The sequence below is a fragment of the Miscanthus floridulus genome, unplaced genomic scaffold (assembly GCF_019320115.1).
Source record: "Miscanthus floridulus cultivar M001 unplaced genomic scaffold, ASM1932011v1 fs_767_2_3, whole genome shotgun sequence".
In the NCBI taxonomy this organism is placed as follows: Eukaryota; Viridiplantae; Streptophyta; class Magnoliopsida; order Poales; family Poaceae; genus Miscanthus; species Miscanthus floridulus.
Genome location: NW_027097239.1, coordinates 50,804 through 71,277, shown reverse-complemented (window position 1 = coordinate 71,277; position 20,474 = coordinate 50,804). Strand labels below are relative to the sequence as shown.

At 43.2% G+C, this 20,474-nt stretch overlaps 1 non-coding gene across 1 annotated transcript; it reads left to right on the top strand.

The window, feature by feature from the left end:
• The first annotated feature begins 2,845 nt into the window (after positions 1–2,845).
• LOC136533005 (small nucleolar RNA R71) lies at positions 2,846–2,955 on the top strand. Its single transcript, XR_010778357.1, has one exon. It is a non-coding gene; the product is annotated as a small nucleolar RNA R71 (small nucleolar RNA).
• Positions 2,956–20,474: the final 17,519 nt, after the last annotated feature.

The following is a 20,474-nucleotide window of genomic DNA, read 5'->3' as shown; positions in this document are numbered from 1 at the left end:
TACGGCGACGGTGCGAGCTCAACGGAGCTGAGCGGCGACATCGGGAAAAATAGAGGAAGAAAGCAGTGGAGAACGGCGACGGCGCAGGCTTTATAGCGTGGCCAAGAAGCACGGAGAAGCCACGCAGCAGCCTTCCCATGCCAGCGCGAAGCCAGAGATGGCCACGGGCGCGCCTGGAAGACGTCGGAAGCTCACCGACGGTGAGGTGTCGGCCTGCTGCACTGTTCCCACTAATTACCGAATTGCCACTTGCTTTAATTCTCAAATTACTCCCAAATTTGCTATGGTAACTCAAAAATCTCCAAAAATAAAATTTGTTCCAAAATAAAAGTTCTACAACTTTGCTTTAATAACCATACCCAAATTATGTCTACATTTTGAAATGCAAGTTTAAAATCAAAAGGGGACACTTTAAGAATTTATCCCTTTTCAAATTACTTCAAATTTTATATAACAACTTTGAAAACTCCAAAAATCAACTTTGTACACATTGACAAGCTCTACACTTTTGCTTTTAGGCTCAACTCCAAAATGTGCTTAGATTTTGAATTAGGTTTTCCAGGGTAGAATTAAATGCTGGAAATTAGGGTTTTGGAATTCCAATTCAATACAAAGGTTTTGAAATTGATTCATCCATACAAGTCAACACATATCATCATAAAAAATAAACTTGTTTTAGTGATTGTATATCAAAATTTTTACTAACACAAAAATGATGTGCAATGCATATGATGACATGGCATATTTTAGGGTTTAAAACACCAGAGGTGTTACAATCTTTCCTCCTAAACACCTTGCTTATGGGAGCGGGAAGGCTCGTTAAGCTCTTTGTCGTGGGTTCCAGCTCTTTTCGGACCGACTGATTGGAGGCGGAGAAAGGTGGAGGTCTAAGCACCATATAGAGACCAGGTCTCAAGTGTGGGGGCTTGGAGTCCAAGTTTGGATAGGGACCTGGACCCCGTGATAGGAGTGGAATGGGTTGGTCTTGTTTGTGCCTGGGGTACAAACGGGTCGTGTGTTTCAGGGTACCTAGCTAGGATACATTAGTTCATAAATCTCCATTTCCGTGAGACGGTACGACTTGGCTATGGTCTAACACCATAGTATGAACTGGAATATGGAAGATGGTAAATTGGTTCAGATTGCTCAACCCTTGCTTGAAAGTAGAACAGGTGCTTACCTAGAATGGTTAGCTAATGAAGTAATCATGATTGCTAATTAAACATGATCTTAAGGATGTACTTCTAGTAATGCTTTTCGCAAACATAAAGAAAACAACAAACCCATATTGCCTATCATACCGCTTAGAGTCGAGAAATTATTCCCACTAGTCGGGTAAGTCTTGCGAGTACATTGTCTACTCAGGGTTTATTTTACCCTATTGCAGGTGCAGCTTGAGGAGTAGCACTTGTGTGGAGGATTCTTCTGGTGGGCATAGATGAATCCTTATATCATTTCTGCTAAATGTTTATTTTCATTCCACTATTTAATTATCACAATCTGAACCCTGGTATTGTAATAAATAATTCCTAAGAACTCTTGTTGTATGAAATGGACTAAGTATTATAAGCTCATACCCATTATTAGATTCTAGAGGTAAAACATGGATTGATTTGGGTTCTCCCCTGGGGTGTGCTCGATGGACCTTGTCTGATGTAGCAAACTTTCGAGGTGCTTAGTGTCTAATTAAAGACAAACGCCTCTGGAAGCAGTGTTATTTCGGGCAGTTCTGCCATAGGTCGGCCCAAAATAATGGGTGCCCTTACATCTCCACCTATTTCCAAAACCACAAAGTCTATGGGAATATATGATTGTCCCACTCGAAATAATGGCATCTTCAAGAATTTTCTTGGGGTAATAGAGTGACTGATCTATAAGCTGCAAACGCATATTTGTGTACAATAAAACATCTCTATTAATTCGATCATAGATTACCTTAGCCATGATGTTGATCCTTGCCCCTGAAGTCACAGACAGCTTCTTAGAAAATGTGAGGTCCAATGACGATGGGGATGACAAGTCTTCCTGGATCGCTCTTCTCCTTAGGCAAGGTATAATATATCTACCTTCCCATCAATGGCTCCGTGTAGTAGTAAGATGCATTATGAATATAGACAAGATTTGCAGTTTCTAGATCTTCTAGCTACCCCCAGAATCTTACCTTTGTCAGACAGAGGAATAGCAGCCGCCAGCTGAGCTATTTGTGATTCTATCATTTTATTAAAGCTATGTTGGTTTTAATGGCAGAAGCAAAGCTATCCATTCTATTATTTATGTTTTCTAATACTTTATCATTGGTAGCTACCTTCTTAGATAATCCTTCCATAAGTCTAGATTGACCAGCAATTAATTCTCCCAAGGGTGGTTGATTGAAATTATTAAAATTATTACCTTGGTAGTTTGGACCTCTGTTGTTGGTTCCTTCCTTGATTCTATTGAGGATGAGAGTAATTTTTGTTGTTAACAAAGTTCAGATCCTCTTGGGTTTTAGGATAGTTGTTTCCTAAATGCCTAGTGCTTCCACACTCTTCACATGTCATGCAGGGAATCATGAATGTTCATGACTTCTTTCTTCTTATTGGCTCTGTCTTCGAGCTTCTTCATCGGTAGGTCCATCTTGCCAGATAGCATATCTACCTCCTTGAGTTGATACATACCTCCACCCCTCTTGTGGGTCTGAACTTGTTTTTCATTTCAACCTTGGTTGGAGGCCATTTTCTCCACAAGAGTGGTCGCAGCTGGAAGTGTAAGTGACAAGAATGCACCTCCAGCAGCAGCATCCATAGTCCCATGGGTACTATTAGTCAGCCCATGGTACAAAGTCTGCATGAGTATCCAATTCTATATCCCATGATGAGGACATTCTGATATATAGTCTTGAAAGCGTTCCCTATGCCTTAGGGATAGATTCATCATATTGTTGCTAAAAACTTGAAATTCTCCCACGCAGAGCATTGGTCTTGCCTAGTGGGAAAGAACTTTGCTAGGAAGAAAGTGGAGCAGTTATCCCATATAGTGTTTCTATCTTTGTTGGCGTAGAACCACTGCTTTGCCTTCCCCAAAAGTGAAAATGGGAAGAGGCAAAGTAGTATGGCATCCTGGGTTACTCCTTTGATGGTGAAGGTGTTGTAGATCTCTAGGAAGTGTTGGAGATGTGCACTTGCATCTTCATGTGCCTTTCCACAAAACTAGTTTGCTTGCACCATGTTGATGAGAGCTAGCTTGAGCTCGAATTCATTGTCTCCCACATTGTTTGTGGGTCCAGTACGAATGTTGGCCATAGTTGAAGCAGAGAATTCACGAAGAGTCCTATTAGCCATGGCTTCAAATTCTAGTGTTAAGCTTCACCTTATATGGTTGTCTTCTGACTTTAAAGCTAAAACTTTTTTGAGTTTAGCTTTAGTTCTCCTGATTAATGCTTCTAGATCTTCAACATAGTTTATCGGAAGGTCAAAACCGGTCATACATTACCCAACATAAGATATGAAAAGTAGACAAAACAAGGGTAACTCTGCTTGAGCAGAGGTCATTGGTTATCTTGATCACATCAATAAGTATAAGTTTATCAATACTTCCTTTATTTAGCTACCTTCCCCGATAATGGCATCAAAAATGCTTGTTGACATTTCTTAGCGTTGCTACTAAGAATGAAGTTTAAATCCTAACCCCTAGCAACAGCCCAGAAATGCTTATTGGTGTTTATTAATGTGTCACTTGGTTGAAGTACTTAGCCACCTATTATAAACATATATCTCCTAACTTTACTAGGTTGTCATCCCTAGTGATGATACCTAGAGATATGTGTTGGTACTACATAGTATTACTACTTGAATAACACTAAGCAGATCTTTATTAAAGTATGTGACTATATAAATCTATGAATAAAGAGTATCCACAAGCGCACATATAATATAAAATTGTAGCATTTTACCTGAGAGTATTCTAGGTATCGTTATTTATATTTTTACCACTAGAAAGGTCTAGCATGGACATGTATTGATAACTTATATTATTGAAGGAGAAGTAAACTATAACAAATACTCTACTCACAATAGGGATAAGTCATAAGATAAAATATGTATATATGATAAGTAATGATAATGATAAGTCACGTAGAGCACTCCTTTCTATGGCATTAGCATGGTGAGGTAGAATATTAGAGGAATAATTCCTAGGTCATTCTTAATTACAAGTCAAAGCATACATTTGATTAGTGCAATTACACCTATTAATCATGGCTAAGATCATCATCATATCTACATAGAAGGGATATTACTAAGGAAGATTGAGGGTAGAGCTCATTCTACCTTCGTAATCGGACCCCATGTGCGCCTATATTCGGGGAGTGGACTACAAAGGACTCAATGGGAGTGTCACAACCACGATCTACCACAAGACCCAGAATATAGGGTGTATCCGTAGGTAAACAACATATAAGCACCATGCTTACATAATGTCGACCACCCACCCATGGTACCTTAGAGTGAGCGCTATATGAACTTATGCATAAACATAACGGTAAACTAGCTATACTAAGCATATAATCATAGTAGATGATGAACATCATAATGAAGAACATGAATAAGATGAATATTGAGATTGTCATAACAATTGTAACTAGCATATAAAAATAATGGAGAAACAAAAGAGAGAGGGGTACAAAGTTTATACCGAACCACACTCTTGACAAGATCAAGAATCCAAGCGAAGTCCTGCTTGCCTCCCTCTAGATCTATCCTAACTAGCTATGCTATGGAGGAGGAGGAGCTCTGAGGAGATTAGGGTTTCTGTCTTCAAATGACTTGATGACTTATGATTCCTAGGGGAGGCAAGGGCTAGATTATATAGCCCTAAGGGTCCAGAGTGAGCCCTTGGATCAAACTGACTTAAGCAACAGCCTAGATGCATCCTCAAAGTTAGTGGGAGACCACCATACAAAGCTGGCTGACAGGTGGGACCAGGGGGCATGCGGCCCCACCTGTTAGGGGGTGGCCCTCCACTTCGGTGATGTGGCTTTTGGACCCTTCTAGAGTCTTCCCACATAGGTACCACGACATAACTCTATATTTTCCTTTGATGATTAGGTCCTCCTTAGCGGTTTTCTGATTAAACCATGCTAGAAACATAGATTCATCAAAACTTGTGGAATTTATTAGTTTAAATTCCTAAACCTTCATTGGTGATTATATTTATGCCCTTATGCATGTTTAATTTATGGTTTAAGTTGGTTGTTAACTACCGTCAACACCCATCACACATAATTGTGATACAGACAATAAATTGTAACTTAATGAATCAACATCTAAAACATTAGAAATTGAATGATCTTGAGTTATAGAGATTTTACAGACACCAAGCACTTCTCCTTTTGAATTATCCCCAAATACTATGTTTTCACTTGGACCATCCATTTGGGCATAAGATGAGAACATACTCTTCTCTCCGGTCATATGATTTGTACATCGACTATCAAGCACCCAACTTGATCCACCGGAGGAGTATGCCTGCAAAACAAGTTAGTTCCTTCTTTTAGGTCCCCAATTAGCATTGGGGCCTTGAGTGTTAGCCACTAGAATCATAGGAACCCATAGAGATCTTTTCACATATATGTTGGGCTCATTTCCAACATACGTAGCAACAACTTTACCAAGGTTGTTGCGTCTCAACACATAGCTAGAGGACATTCTCTCATGGGGTGCATGGGTCTTGGGTTTGTAAGCATACTTGTACCTCTTGGGTATAATTGGGTTCTCCTTGACCTACAGATGAGTGTTAGATTCTTTAGGAGCTTGCTATCATGGTCGAGGTTGTGCCTTGGTCTTGTTGGTGCCACTATTCTGCCAGACCCTAAAACCTCCATGTTTTGGTGTGGAGCTTCCAGGGCACCAAACCTCTGTATTTCTATGTGGAGCCTCTGCGGTTTACACTGGCTGCACCTCACCAATGGTCTCCTTCTCGAACCTGATACAAGATACTCCATTCACCATCTTCCTTTCACCGGTCTTGCCACCCTTCTTGTGGCCTAGGCCATCTTTGATGAAAGGATGTCTTCCTTGAATGAACTTGGGCTTATTGCTTGCATCATCCATGCACCCCTAGCTATGATATTATTGAGTCTTGCAATTTCCTTCTTCATAGCTTCCAAATTAGCAAGGTTAGTAGCACAAGCTTCTAAATCAACATTGTAGCATCTATCACAACCCTTGCTAGTAGATGCATTAGAGATCTCACTTGCCTTCATAGGATGTGAGGTTCTATCCCAAAGGATTCTAAATTGCTCTTCAAGCTCCTCATTTCTTGTCTTGAGGGCATTGTTCTTTTCTTGAAGAGTATTTAGATCATCCTTTAGGGTAGCTATGACACTTTCCGCTTGGTCAACTTCCAAACGTAAAGTTTCAACCTCGCTTCTTTTCGATGCAAGAGCTTTCTTGTAAGTAACATAGAGTTTCTCTTGTTTGGCAAGAGTAGCTTGAGTTCTCTCTAATTCATCTACCACTTTGGCTATGAAGTTCTTATATTTTTTATCCATTTTACTTACCAAGTTGTTTACTTCATCATCACTAGATTCATCACTAGAGTCTATGTTGGATTCATCACTAGATAGAGGAGAGGGTTTAGGCTTGGATTTTGGGTTTACCTTTTCTCCTTTGCCCATGAGACAAAAGAGTGTAGATCTCTCCTCATCATCGGTCAAGTTGGTGAAGAGCTTTGGTGAAGAAGAATGCTTCTTTATAGCAATTGTTGCAACTTTCTTTGTTTCTTCTTCACTTGAGCTATCATTATTTGAATCCCATTCATGACCAATATGAGCTTGACCTGAATAGTTCTTCTTCTTGTGTTGGGTCTTGTCATCTTTCCTGTAGTGCTTCTTCTTCTTGTCTTTCTTGTCCTCTTTGTTCTCAAAAGGACAATCGGCAATGAAATGCTCCGTGCTTCCATAATTGTAGCATTTCCTCTTTTGCTTGTTGGGAAATCTCCTCTTCACAAACTTGTACCCTTCTCTTTTCAACCCCTTCTTGTACTTCCTCATGAACAAAGCAACATCACCAATCTCACCGGAAGACACTTCATCATCTTCATCATCACCTAAGTGACTTGATGAATCAACTTTCTCAACCTTGCTTGATCTTGATCTTGGCGGCTTGCTTGAGGTGAAGGCCTTGTTTGATTTGTTTGCCTTGAGAGCCACCTCCTTTTCCTTCAAGTTCTCCATCTTTGCTTCTAGCTCTCCAAACTTCTTCCTCTGTTGTATCTCCATCTCCATGAGCTCATGAGTGAGTATTCTTTCAAGGACATCACTAGCGGTGAACTCTTCAAATCTCTTTGTCTCTCTAATCAATGTTACAAGAGTTGGGTTTCTTGGTGCAAATGCTTCTAACATCACTTTTACAACATGATGATCATCCAAGTCATCCCCACCCAAGCCTCTAATCTTACCAACTATCACCATCAATCTATCAAACATCTCTTGAGGGCCTTCTCCATCCTTGATGACAAACCTATTGAGTTGAGCCATCAATAGATCAATCTTGGACTTCTTTACCTTACTAACCCCTTCATGTGCAAGGTGAAGAGTGTCCCAAATCTCCTTAGCAATCTCCAAACCAATCACTTTGTTGTATTCTTCCAGGCTCAATACACTTAGAAGAGCACTAGTAGCTTGAGCATTGCGATGTATCATGCGAATCTCTCTTGGTGTGGGATTTTTGGGATCAACAGGATCTTCACAACCTACACACACAATATTCCACATCTCCGGATGGAGTCCAATAAGATAAGCCTTTGTCATATGCTTCCACTTGGCAAAGTTAGTCCCATCAAATTGGGGTAACTTGCCCACGGGTATGTTGATGTGAGTGTTAGTAGGCAAATTTATGGAATCATAATTAAAGGATACACTCGAATATGATCTCTTGGTGCTAGACTTGAGTGTCCTCTTTGGTAGACTTTGAGCATACTACTCATCATCATCAACTCCATTCTCTGACTCGCTGCTTGGTTGTGGGCTTGATTGCACCTTTCTTCTTGCTTTGTGTTTCTTCTTCTTCTTGTTCTTGTTCTTGCCCCTTTGCTTGTCTCCCTTGGAGGATCCCTTAGCACCAAGCTTGATCTTTGGAAGTTGCTCAAGCGCTGCTGTGGGATCATCCTCAGGAGCTTCGGGTTCCTCTTCACTAGGAACATCCTCAAAGCATTCCTCTCCTTCTTCCTTTAGTACCCTTTCTCTAGGACTTGCCATTTCCTCACATGGTTAAGTGCTATTACGAGGAAACCTACTCTAATACCAATTGAAAGGATCTAGCAAGTCGCCTAGAGGGGGGGGGTGAATAGGCCTTTTTCTGAAATTTAATCAACTTCATGAAACTAGTCAGAACGCGAAACCTCTAGGCCTGAGCATGGAGGTTCCAGGGTGTGGAGGTTCCATAGCTAAGCATGGAACCTCCAGGATCAGAGTAAGAAATCATTCTACTGTGGAATTTAATGAATGAAAAATAGATCAATGTAATACCAGCCTTCCTGGGAAGTGTGTTGAGCTATCCAAACAGTTGGTTGCACCTAGAGGCTGAGGGATTCGTAGATTGGATGCAAACCCTAAAAATCAATTCAAATCACAAGTAATAGCAACAACAACAGCAATCACAGAGGACATGAGGATTTATCCCATGGTTCAACTTGCCACAAAGTCTTGTCTACATCCATGTTGTTGAGGTTAGCTACAAAGGCTATGTAGTCTCTTTCAACTCGCTCCTCTTCTCGAACCTATCACCAAGGTGATAGATTGGAGGGTTCCACTAAGTCACAAAGGGTAATACAAACATCCCGGTGCTCAACCATAGTGGATTGGGAGCTACTGGGCGACTGCTAGCCATCTAGGAGCCAAGTTCCAAGAGTAATGAACACACCAAGCGGCTAGGGCTTCACCAAGTGCACAAGAACAGAGAAGAATGATCTTCTCAAGCTTTCTCACACTCTCTAGAGCCAAATCCCTTAAGGAATCACAAAGATTTGAGCAAAGGAGTTTGGAGCACCAAGCTTGGGAGAGAGAGAGCTTCTGTTCATCAAGAATGAAGGAATGGAGAAGATGACCATTAGGGGCGAAGGGGTATGGTATAAATACCACCCATGTCACCCATAAAATGGTCAGGGTCTAACATACCCCGGAGCCTCCGCGTTTGGGCGCGGAGGTTCTGTGCCGGAGCATAGAGGTTCCACGCAGGCCAGAGTAGATAGGAATTCAACTCGGCTAGCTTTTGTGGCTAGGATTATTTGAGATGTAGATAGAGTTTTGAGCACTTGGTTCCACCCAGCACACTATTAGTATCCCCTTGATAGTATGACTTGTCCTATGACTCAATTTCAAAATATAAAGTGAATTAAACTAGCTCTTGGAGCCATTGCAAGCCATCCATTCGAGTAGGGGGTCTCCTCCTTTGTTTCTTTGCATTCACAATTAAAGATATGCTGTCAAACACTTGTCAACGCCATTAGTCCTTTAATTATGTGATCAACATCACCAAAACTCACTTAGAGCTTGATTGCACTTATAGGTTGGCAAGGTGAGGCAGAGCTTTGCTTAAGAGCAACTGAAGCCCTCAAATCAGGCCCCTACGTTTGATTTGAAGGCTCTCCTCATTTTTGGGGGCCTCATTTTTTCATCTGCTCCGGCAAGAGCTTTCAAATTCATTCCACTAGAGAATGGCAAGTAGGACCCACTTGTCATTCTCAAATTTCTCTCCGTCACGCTCTATTGACTGAGCTATGCACATAGATGAGGAGACCGCACGTGCGCTTCTTCACGCATCTCCTTCTCCGGTAGTCACCTATGGCTTCTTCAACATGGGATAGAGGAGTGATAAGGAGGAAAGAAGGGGGTTGCGATAGGGAGGAGAGGCGGCGTGGAGGAGGTCGTGCCAAGGGGCTGCCAGATCTGGTGACTTCATGGCTTCTACTATGTGCTTCATGGCTTCTTCAAGGGATGATAGAGGAAACGAGGGGAGGAGGGGGCAAGGTGAGGGGAGAAGGGGGATTGCGACATGAAGGAGGCCGTGACTAGGGTTGCCAGATCTAGCAGCTTCATGGCTTCTTCGTCCGACGATAGAAGAGCGATGAGGGGAGGAGGAGGCCATGGCGAGGAGGAGAGGCGATGTGGAACATTGGAAGAGGCCATGCCCAGAGGCTGTAGGATCTAGCTATAGTGGTGGAGAAGCATAATGGGATGCCAGTAGAGATGAACCCATGTGAGATGTCGTGACTCTTCTCTGGTTGATAGCTGAGACGAGGAGGAGGAGGCCGTGCTTGGGGTCGTCGAATCTAGTGGTGGCGCTGGAGAGGATAGGGCATGACTCAGTGTCGCCATGAGAAACCATTGGGCCAAGGAGGGACCAATTTTGAGTGAGGAGCGAGTACAATAGAAAAAATCATCAAGCCAGAAATGAACACCGAAGGGGAGATTAGAGGCCCCCCTCAAATTTGAAGGCGGTAGGGGCTCACACCCCTTCTGTTTCATCAAAAAAAGATTTGAAGGCCCTACTAAGGGTTCTGCTAGAGTTCAATTTTTAGCTTCATAAATTTGATGGCTTAAGCGCTTGTCCAACAGTTCCCAATAAGATTAATCATCCCCATAAAACTATCATATTGGGGGAAATGTGGTTGTTTTCCTGCTCCAACAGCTCCCAATAACCCCTATTCTTTGTGGCCACTAAAAAACTCTTCTCCCCTCAAATAGAGGGGGAGTTGCTATCACCTCCCTCCTCCCTCTCGCCTCTCTCTACCTCCGCCGCCATGGCGTCGAGCATGCTCAAGAGTCTGCCGCACTGGACATGGCCACAGCCCACGCGTCATGCCCCTCGACCGGTCGCACTGGAGCCGCCGGTTGTCGCGCGCCACCATACTTTGTCTGACCACGGTCCACACGTCGTTGCACCTTGATCTGCCGCACTAGAGCCATCCACGGCATGCGCGCTGCGCCTTGACCCCACACTTGCCTCGACCTGCACTATGGAGGGGGCACCACAGCGGCTTGGACTGGCGGCGTTAACGCATTGGACCGATGAGGTGGAAGAGGAGTGGGGCGCAATGGTGGTGTGCCATTGTGGCACGGCAGTCGTGTACAGGGAAGAACCTAGAGCCATGCAAGCCCGAGAGCGACGCGAAGCCGAAGAACCTAAAGTCGATCTGTTGATTGGCGATGAGATATTGGTGATCTGCTGTAGTATCTCTCCCAATAAATAGAAAAGAGGTATTGTCAGAGACACATTAGTATTGTATCGAGGGAGTTGTATGCTCAAGTAGAGGCTTTACAGGAGTTGCTCTAAGAACCGAGCAGCCCCTAAAGTCTCTATTAGAATGCCCGAAAGATTTTCGTTTGACGGTGGATATTTGGGAGCTAAAAATCAAGAAATTTTGATATTGAACCCCCAGTTCGCATGCCTCTCTATATTTGACACCTAATTCGTAGGCCTTTAGAAATTTAACCTGAGCACGCGAATTGTTTTCATACAATAGATTCCTCAGATTTTGTCTCATTTTCTATTTTTAAGTGTGTCTTATCACTCCTCAACACACAGCCTGAGCATCATCATCCCCTTGTGCGAGTCATGCCTGAGGATGCTAGTGACCGCAACACCAGGCGTTGCCGCCCCCTACGCATCGACTCTGGCAGCCGCCTGCACCCGCCACCGGCCCCCTTGTTTCGGTCCCCCGCTCAGCCAGAGTTCACCGATGCCCGCTGCGCTTGCCGTCGGCCCCTTCTTCCTACCGCCGCCCGACCAGAGCTCACCGGTGGCCGCCTATGCCTATGGCCAGCCACTTCCTCCCAGCTCCCCTGGCCAGAGCCCACCGGTAGCCTATGCCCATCGCTGGCCTGTCCCGCCTCCCCCTCTGCCTGCCTGCGATGATGGTAGCCTATAGCTTGGCCAAAGCTTGTTGGCAGGGCTCCACCTGCCGTTGGCCTATCCCCACCCCTCTTCGCTCGCTTCCAGAAGGGCCACGATGGCACTACCCTCCACCGGCTGAGGGGACACCAACGTAGAAGCCACGAGGAGCGAGGCGTCTAGGTTCTTTATTGGTGGAGGGGTATTCTAGTCTTTTCGCATGGCATAAGTAGTGAAAAAACTGCTAAAAAATAGAAAATGAGAGAAAATATGAGAAATCTCTCGTATCAAAATAATTTCTACGCTCAGGGTTAAATTTTCAAAGCCCGCGAATCGGATGTCAAATGTAGATAGACATGGGAAATGAGGTTAAATATCAAAACTAGTCCATCACACGCGCCCTCGCACGCGTCGACAGTCAATTGGAAATGCAATCTGCGCAGTGTCGCGCACTGTCAGCCGCTCTGTCGCTATGCAGTGGGATGTAGCACAAAGGCTATGAATCACTAATGGTAATGGATATCCAGTTGCATGTATAATTCTATACCTTAGAATTTTTCTACATTAGATAAATGTACTTTCTGGATTGGATACATATCTCATTTTCCTTTGTTACTTAATTGCTGGCATATTTTTTCACTCTTATGGTTTCTATTTAACGTGGCTACATTATGATTTTCATCAGCTACTCCTTCTATTTTAGATTATAAGACATTTTGGTATTCATAGTGTTCACTTTGTATCTAGACATAATTGTCTATCTAGGTGCGTAACAAAAGCTATGAATCTAGAAAAGCCAGAATGTCCTATAATTTGGAACAGAGGGCAAATAATTAAAGATTGTTGGCTATGAGTCTCTAAAAAAATCTCCGTAGACACCTCTGCTCCCATGTTATTTGGATCCTAAATCTTCGCGGACACCATGGTCCTCCCCTATGTTTGAATCATGGCTCCGCCTCTAGTTACCACCCCATGAGAGCCTCATGCTTTGACCTCACAAGTGCCTTCCATTTAGCACCTTTCTGGCCTCCTTAGGTGATGCCCTAAAGAAATAGTTTTTTTAAGAAGATAAAATCCATATAGTAGTATGTGGTTCAGAAAATTATAGAAGCATTCACTATAAATTTCGAATGACTTGTCATATGGTTTAAATTTACACAATATACTCCTCCGTTAATGTGGAATTACTATAACCAGTTGGATGCTAATTTTGGCAGTAAAATATTGACACAAAAAAGGTTTCAACATGGAACGGATACCGAAGATGGCATTACTACTGAGCATCGACTGGTCTATAAATTGATCTGCATAATACACAGAAGAGGATACTCTTCATACATGTTCGAATATTGGATAGATCAACAACACTTTCGTACAGATATTTTGACATAGAGAAGTTGTCCATATGGACCTGAAGGTTTACTTCAGAAGTTCATCTGTCACACCTAGGTCAAGACCAAAAACAAATACCTGCAAATAATGAAGTCTAGAAAATAAACATCGACCATACAGTTTGCAAAAGAAAAAAAATATTTACAGATACCCTCAGTAGCATTGTTTGGATCTCTAACAGAATCAGTTCCCTGGGTATTCTAGTAGGTAGCTGGAATGGTTTGACATATGGAAATGCCTCACTTGAAATGAGAAAAAAAGATCATAAAAGAGTGATAATCATGACCGCATATTGTCATCTAACATTACTCAAAGGTTACTAAAGAAGAGAACTAAAATTGATCAAGGCCATATATAGATGTGTCTATGAACAGAACGAAATAGAGAGGTTGTAACAGCATGAACATTCAGTACTGCATAATCAAGTGTACAGGTGTTAATATACATCAGCGGGAAAGAACAGGCACTGTAAGATCTGATTTTCCAATCAATACATATCCAACACAAACAGCATGAATCCAAAAATAGGCACCAACCTATGACGTATGGATAGACCTGGAAAAGCTTTACTCGTTGTGATGGAAGCACAAAGTCTGCTGTAGAGCAAAGAAGAATTTAAGAAGTCAATAAATAGTACTATCAATAAGTAACAGGCGTTGTGAAATCCAATTTTCCAATCAGTGTACAGCAAATGTGCAAATATGAATATACAAATAAGGACTAACCTGTGGCATGTGGATAGGTCTGCTAAGCTAGGTTGTTGTAATGGCACTCCAAAGTGTACTGCAGAGCAAAAAAGATTTAAGAACTCGATAAATAGTAGCACTAGGAAGTAACACAAGTCGTAGAATGTGGCGTTCCAATCAATATGTTTCCAATAACCACAGTACAAAATGTGAAGAAAGAAGAAATCACTGACTAAGCACATATAGTAAAAATACATAGACAGCAAGAAAGATACTCAAACGTATCGTTCTTATTTGGACACTAAGGTTAGGAAATCATAATGTTCAGATATATCAATGTATTCCAAATGTGCTGCAGGTAGAGCAGTCACAGGAAGCTATTATGTTAGACCAATTTGTAATATAAACACACGCATTATGTTTAGCAATCTGCTATATTTGCTTGGCTAACTAAAATTTGCTTGGAACATATTTTTTCTGTGGACTGAACTTGTTGACGGACTAAATATTTAGGAGAAGCAAAAGCGAAAAAAAGTAAAGCGATCTGGGATAAAACAGCAAAAAAAGCATTTTCACTGCTTGCAGCAGGCACTAGGGACAAAGCAGCAGTCTGGACATGGAGGGAGCACCCAAGTCTGCAAAGGGTGTAAAGTATGAAATATTATGTATGAATGAATTCCCTATAGCAAATGCTTGTATCAGATAGTAGTATGTACCTATGTCCCAAATGAGCATATCTAAGTCTACTCAAACATAGGACAGAGGTAGAACAGGTGGAAAACAACTTAAGAAAACTAGCTAATCTGGCATGTTAGCTAAAAAGACGAATCAGAAAAAACAATGCCAAAAAAGAGAGGCACCTGGCCAAATTAAGGTGAAACTTCATATGACCAAATAGTAGAACCGTGAGGTTTAACCTAAAGAAGACACCATTGACACCGCTATGAACAAATTTAGAGCAGAACCTAATCAATTTGGAGTAGAACCAACATCATATTTTATGTAGAGCAGGGCCAATTTGGAGTACAACCTAATGATTAATGCATTTCAGCAGAACCAGGAGCAGAAGAAGGTAAGGACAACAGTGCCAACTAATTTAAATTAGCAGCTAACTAAACACCCAATATTAGCCTAGTATTACTCCCAAAATGGGTTATACCGAGGGATGAAGACAAAGTGGTTCACTCCATCCAACGTTACACGACACCATGGGTTTTAAGCTCAACTCAACAGTTAACCAGATAAGCAGGAAGTTGAACTAATGTCCAATAACACGGGAAACTAATTAACAAATGTAGCAATCAAAATAGACAATGGATCGGGGTAAACAAGATCCGACACCATGTTTGTTAGCTCAGCAGTTAACTGGATGAGCAGGAAGTTTAACTGAACAAAAAAACTCCAATAACATGCAGAAGTAATTAGCGAATGTAGGTACCAGAATATACAATGGTGTGGTGTAAACAACATCATTGGATCAAGCAGGTAACATAAGAGAATTTCCAACTCCCATAACAGATTGGGACACCTACCTTTGATGTCCCCCAATTTTTTTTGCCTGCTCTGTACTAAATTAGCAAATCAATATAATGCTTCAAATTTAATCTCATGGAAAATCAATTTTCTTAGCGAACATGTTAATTAAGGCACCACAATTATAGGAAAGATCTCCGATATTAGGTACATCTAATCAGATAATATAGGTATCAAAATTCGAACCATAAAACGTATTGATCTAAATAGGATATCTGTTGTAGAACAATCCTGACAGAACTGAGTCCATATGAAAGTTAGTTGCCAGCAATTCTTTAAACTAAGAATGGATGCACAATACTTATATTGATGATCGCTGAGTATCTTATTCTTGGGTACTCAATTTTACTCCTACTACACCAAAAGTAGAAGGAAATTGATAAGAGTTTTAATCGATGTGAGAACAACATGACAGAACTTACTCCCTAAACAGATCGAGAAATTTGCCTCAGGATGAACTTGCCAAATATCAATGGCCTAGTATCTTATTCTTGGGTTATTACTCCGCTACACCAAAAAAGAGGGAAACTAGTAAGAGTTTTTTAGGTGATGCGACAACATCAATATTTCTCCATGCAAAGCACACTAAATCATACAAAAAAACAAACAGCTGGCACATGATATATGCATGTGTCAATTCAAAGCACACTGAATCATAGATCTCAAAAGACAAGAAGCCAACACCGCAAATATGCATGTGTCAAGAATAATTTAAAAACAAAATAATCAAATATGGTTGGTCAGTAAGACCTCAAGAATTGAACTTGCCTAGGTTCCTGTCCTCCGTGTTCTGTACCCCCTCAGAGAGCAGGGGCTTACCTTGGGCAACAATCATAGAATACAGGAAGGTAAAATTTTGACAGAGCGAAATACTGTCAGCATTTATTCTATCCCAATTTTAATATTAGAAGGAATAAGATGTTGAAGCTAATTAGGCCATATCCAAGAAGAGGCGCTCAGCAGGGGCAAAGGGGCGATGGGGGCGGCACTAGGAGGTGCTGGAGCAAGGGTGCAGCAAACCGGGGGTGCCGCCGGCTCGGCAGCACACCGCACGATGAGCCGGTCGCGGAGCGCGACCACCCACGCCGGCACGCCGGCTGAGCCAGGGCTAGGGCCGATACCGCGTCGAAAACCCTAGGTCGACGTGATGGCGGCACCGGGGGCCGTCCGCATAGGCCTACATGCTGTTCTAGGGGGCGGAGAGGCAGACGTGGAGCTCCATGGTGGCGGCCTCGGTGGGTGGCGGAGGCGACGGCAGAGGGCGGCACGGTGGGCGCGAGGGTAGAAAGCGGCGTGAGGATCCGACCCTTTAGGCTTCGGTGGAGAGGACGAGGGAGTTATTTTTTTTTACCAGCTGAAGTGTTATACCGTACAAACGGTGGAATAAATTTGGACTGTGGAAAGACGATCAGACGCTGTAAATTTTTTTCACTGACATGGACACCCTGAGTATATAAAATGTCCATTCGGGCCACCCGGCCTGGGCCTGTGCTAGGCCCAGCCCTGGTAGGGCACGACACGGTAGAGCACGATGGGCTGCCGGGCCGTGCCGCTCTAGTCCACCGTGCCTGACCAACGGCCCAGGCATGGCCCGTCGAGCCACTTTTCGTGCCGGGCCAGCCTAGAAAGCACGACCTTTTTAGCAGGCCAGGCCGGCCCAAGGCCCGCATCAGTAGGGGAAGGGAGAGAGGATGGAGGACGAGGTCAAGGCGCTGTCCTATGGCTGTGCCATGGTGGCTCTCGAGGCGACGACGTGGAGGAGGACGTAGAGGCGGTGATGGCGTCGAGGCACATGACCACGTGGAGGAGGCCGGGGAGGCGATGTCGAGGCACGATGACGAGGCGATGCAGAGGCACCGGGCACAGTCAGCGGCGGCCTCAGATCGGCCGCATGCTCCAACAGTGGTAGCGGCTGCGACGGCCTCAGATCGGCCGCTTGAGGCTACCGTGCTCAAGACCGTGTGCTCGAAGTTGTGCAGGTGGGGCACGGAGGAGGCAACCACTACTCTGGATCTCCACCCAAACAAGCTCGCTAAGTCTCTACAGCCCGTGGAACCCCGCCATCGTGGCCGCCAGAGTGGAGGCGGGGAGGGGGCGTCCGTGTGGGGGCACGACTTCGATGCCTGTGCGTGAAGGCCGAGGGGAGGGAGGGGCACGTGGGGATGTGGAGCAGCGGAGGGAGCTGTGGGCCTACGGCATCGCACCTGCGGGATGGAGCTGCGGCTGCGGGGATGCGGTGGAGGGGGGATGGGAAGGGAGTTAGGGTTAGGGATCAGGGGGTGGGGCGGGGAGGCAGGCCGGCTAAGGGAGCAGGCCAGCCTTGGGGAGGGGAGGAGGAGTGTGGAGGGGGAGGGGAGGCTGGGCCGGGCCGTGCTAGCTCACGGGCCTGAGCAGCGGCCCAGGCACGGCCTGCTCCCTCGGGTCAGGCTATCCTGGGCCCGCATGTCAACGGGCCAGGCCATGCTCGTGTCGGGCTAAAAAACGGGTTTCGTGCCGTGCTATCGTGCCTCGAGGTGCATGGACATTTATACGTGAGTATCGGCCAAAGCAAACTACTTGATAAGCGATCGGTGGAGTGAATATGGAGCGTCGATCGCAGAATCGAACGACTGAAGGATTTCACGTTGATGTGGACAGCCTGGTTGGCGGCCAAACCAAACTGATTTGATAAGGACTAGTCCATTATGCGTGCCCTCGCGCGCGCCGGCAAATCACCTGGTTAAGGCGCAGGTAAAAAATATGTTTAATCTTTGCATGGAAACAATATTAGGAGTTTAATGTAGATATGTCATGCACAAAAACTGAAAGATTGGAGCTTTTTTATATGGTGCAGGACACATCTACTCTACATACTTTTGAAATCATGGCATTTTCTATACATGGTAATCATAGACACGACATTTCCAGATCATACACATATCTGAATTTTGCACTAGAATGGAGCCTATTATGAAATTCAGAAATCTTGGAGAGTAACAATGCTCATACATTTAAGCAAATTTGAGTTCCATTCCAAAGGAAAACAAATCATAGCAGCACAAAACATAGAAAATAATATCTCCACTCCAATCCAAGGGAAAGAATCTTTGCTCTCACTCTCTTGCTATGCTTGCTTAGATTCCTGTGTCTTCTTCCCACCATTCTAAACATCTCAAAGTATCAATTGTTGTGTTTTAGAATCTATAGTTTTTCACTATCCACTATATCCTATTTCATTGGTTAAGGAATCTCAAATGATCATCATCTAAACTAGGAGGACAGCCATCTGGCAGTCTCTAGAGTTTCTGAAATATGTAGCCCCCCCCCCTTAATCTGTATAGCACGTGGATAGTTTATCATTACTAAGAACTGTGAAATCTTTAAGGAATCTAGGGCATGCTTGAAATGTGACAATGTAAAAGAGATTTCACAGGAAAGGTGGCAACAAAACACGTCAATATACTTTTCTTCATGCGAGGTGACTAAAATATTTAGATAGTTCAATTTTACCAGATCGTCGACGAAACAAGCAGCACGAGAATTGTGGCAGAACCCATGAAGCGGGTTAAGTAATCTCAAATGGTCATCATTTCAACCAGGAGGACAACCATCTGGCAGTCTGTGGTGTTTCTTAAATATGCCCCCTTTACCTGTATAGCACATGGATAGCACCATTATTGAAAATTGTGAAATCTTTAAGCAATCTAGGACATGTTTGGAATGTAACAATGTAACAGATTTCATAGGAAATCCCACAGGGTCAATCTGAACCTATGGTTCAAATGGACTATTCTCTAGACAACAGAAAGAACAAAACTTGGTTAGAACTAACAGAGCTCAATATTTGCGTGAGGTACCCTAGGAAAGCAACGTCACCAGACAACTGCAGAAAAAAAAGCTTGCTTGAAACCGATAAATCTCATTAGTTGTGGTGTACTAAAAAAGAGATGAGCATATAGCCCAAATGATGAAAATGTATAAATCATTGTCACTTCCTTGTTGAATGAAGTTGTTGTGTGGTAGTTAACACAAATAAATGTTTTCCATGGCATACCTTGTCTACTTTTGAAGATGAAGACTCAAGTTCCAATGTAGCATGTTCGTAGCCCAGATCCTTCCATTCCAGTAGACATCCGACATTACAGTATATAAATTTAGCACCTAGTGAGATAAAAAAAAATCAGCTTCTTTTGGAGGGGTAAGTAATTCTCTTGAACAGACGGTGTGGTTCAGCCCATTTCTGCATCCACCTTATCGTCTAAGAAATCAAATTCAGAAACTCACCCATCAGCAAGCATACTTTTACATAGCCTAAGATCCTCTAAAAAATAAGCAATGGGATTCCTCACATGAGTAGTCACCCTTTCTTAATGAATCCACTTGCTAACTTTGGAGATAAGATCAGAACCTTGCGGAGTGTTATAAACTATATCACTTTCTGAAACCCGCCGATTATGTACATTTGGTGGATTTTGATACCTAACAAAGTATTGCTTTCTATTGTGTAGTCCTAAAATGGAACAACCTCATGAGCAGGTTTCTAAAATGCAAAACAAGGTATGCAGGCTGAAAATTGATATAAAAAACCACGATGCAAACTCATAGTTCTCTAACCGAAAGTCTTAAAAGAAATTGCATCTACCTATGCTGGCAGTAATCGATAGTTTTATTAACAGAGCCATGCAACTATATGCACAATCTAACTTAAAGCTGCCGTTCGAATACTATTTGTAGACAAGGCACACATCCAAAATAGCACAATCAATAGAACATGAGATTCAGAACGCATGGCTGAACTTTCAGCTGTCAAACATGAGAATGGTAGACATCAGCAAAGCACGTAGACTGAAAAGTGAAAACGGCCATCCCAAGCCCTGCATCCAAAAATGTTTGGTCCTGCTGAAATTGCCATGCCCGTGCTCATCGTAGGGTTCCTGTTTGTGCAGACATTGATGGAAAAAAGCAGCAGAAAATTTTGGTTCGGTATTTGGTATTTAAGAAAGTTTCAGTTTCT